Source organism: Gekko japonicus, unplaced genomic scaffold (assembly GCF_001447785.1).
Source record: "Gekko japonicus isolate JY-2015 unplaced genomic scaffold, Gekko_japonicus_V1.1 scaffold1753, whole genome shotgun sequence".
NCBI classification, from domain to species: domain Eukaryota; kingdom Metazoa; phylum Chordata; class Lepidosauria; order Squamata; family Gekkonidae; genus Gekko; species Gekko japonicus.
Window position 1 is genome coordinate 75,774 of NW_015164242.1, and position 2,485 is coordinate 78,258.

Consider the following 2,485-nt stretch of genomic DNA (forward strand, 5'->3'; position numbering starts at 1 on the left):
GAGAGAAAGAAAAAAAGGGAAAGGAAAGTAGGGGAAGGAAAGGAGGGAAAGAACAAGGGCAAAGCGATGGGGGGAGGGGGAGGGTCTCCCGGTCTCCCACACACCCCCACTCCCCCAATCAAGCCTCTGCCACCCCCACCCCCCGCAGATCCCTCACTTACCCCGAGAGGCGGCAGGGAGCGTCCTCTGGCTTCCTCTTAGCTCCCTGGGGCCGCTGCGCTCCGGCGTGAGCCCCAGGGAGCCGGCGACGACGGGCCTTTTCTTCGCTCTCTGGGGCTCGCGCCAAAGCGCAGTGGCCCCAGGGAGGCGGCGACGGGCCTCCTCTCCGCTCCCTGGGGCCGCTGCGCTCCGGTGCGAGCCCCAGGGAGCCGGCGATGACGGGCCTCTTCTTGCTCTCTGGGGCTTGCATGGGAGCGCAGCAGCCCCAGGAAGTGAAGAGGAGGCTCAGGGGACCCGGGGGCAGGGCTCTCCAGGCCTCCCCTGAGCCGCAGCACTCTCGTGTGGGCTCAAGGACCCGGAGATGGGGCTTTCCCAGCCTCCCCCGAGCCGCAGCGCTCCTGCGCGGGCTCGGGGGACCTGGCAGGCACCATGCAGCAGGGAGGGGGAGGGGGAGATGGGCGGGCGGCACGTGCTTGGCGGTGCCTCCTTGGCCTGCCCGGCCCACCGCCCTGGCAGCTTCCGTCACCTCTGGTGGTGGGGAGCTCGGCAGGGGGCGAGACTTGGTCATGTGACCGCCCCACCCCCTGGGCTGGACACTCCCAGAGCGGGGCTCCAGAGCGCTCCGGCCCCATGAGACCCCTGGTTGTAGGTATGCTCCTGCAGAGTGCAGGGGTTAGACTAGATGACCTGCAAGGTCCCTTCCAACTCTAACATTCTATGATTCTATGACTAGGGTTGCCAGTGATGGATTGTGAAATTTCTGAAGATTTTGGGGTTGGACCCTGGAGGGGGCAGGATTTGGAGAGGGAAGGGACCTACACTGGGTATTGTGGGACAGAACCCACATTCCAAAATGGCCATTTTATCCAGGAGAACTTGTGTCTGGCAATCAACTATAATTCCAGGAAATCTCCAGGCCCTACCTGGAGGATGGCAACACTATGCTATGACTCATCTCCCAAGCATCCAGTCCAATTGTAATAAAAAGACAATAGACATGTATCACTCTACATAAAGTATGGGGGTCTAGGGGTGTACAATCCCCCCAGTTTTTTTGTTTTTGGACCCCCCAAAATTTTGGAATTTCCAAAAAATTGCAGATCCCAATATTGGCAAAGTATTCAATGATTTTTTTTTGGAAATCCCAATTTTTTTTAATCCAATTTTCTCAAGATGGAGTTTTAAAGTGTATGTATGTGTGTGCATACACATATAAATATCTCAACAACAACAATAAAAAGATCATTATGATTTCATCCAAATGCAGAAGTGTGTTCCAGACCAGAGTCTGAATGAAATTCAACAAAACCATGGTTTGCCATGAAATCACTGAAACTCCTGAAAGTCACAAGAGGAATGACATGCTGATTTAAACAAATTCTTCATCATGTAGGCAAAAAATAATTTTTAAAACTTATATAACAAGTTAATCTTGAAAGCAGCAAATATTGGGAATAATAATCACATTAAGATTCAGGCAAGTGTTTACTGACACTAATTTATATAACCATATAAATAACATAAGGACATAAGAGATGCCAATGTTGGATCAGGCCAAAGGCCCATCCAGTCCAATACTCTGTATCACACAGTGGCCAGAAATACCAGTGCCATCAGGAGGTCCACCAGTGGGGCCAGGACATTAGAAGCCCTCCCACTGTTGACCCCCCCAAGCACCAAGATGACAGAGCATCACTTGCCCTAGAGTCCCTATCTATACCTTGTGGCTAATAGCCACTGATGGACCTCTGCTCCATATCTATATATCTAATAGTGAATTGGCCCCCGTGCGTGCGGATACCTAAATCCGTGCACCGGGGACACTTGGGGGAGAAGGAGATTTTTGTGCATACGTGGGACGGTCCCCAGGTGTGCACAAAAATCTTAAAACCTGGAAAAAAAATCGGGGGGATACTTAAATCCCCCCAAGAGTCACAGAGCGTCCCCTGCACATGCGTAGGGAACGCTCTGCAAACTGCCTCGGTTCAAGGGGGGAGGGGAGCGAGCCAGCGACTGGTCGCTTTGAGGAGGCAGCGGCGGCAGGGAGGCCCGGCGAGCTCTGGCGAGGCCCGGTGGCTGAAAGCCGCGGGCCTCGCTTTGAGGAGGAGGCGGCGGTGGCAAGGCCAGAGACGAGGGGGGGGAGACAGCCGAAGTTGCTCGGAGCCGGGAGCGGGGAAGGGAGACTGCCGAGGCCCGGCGGCTGTAAGCCGCGCGGGCCTCACTTCGGAGGGAGGGGAGAAAGAGAGAGACGGGAGGGGGGAAGAGAGAGAACGGGGGGGAAAGAGATAGACTGGGGGGGCGGCAAACCGGGGGTGGTAGTTGAGGG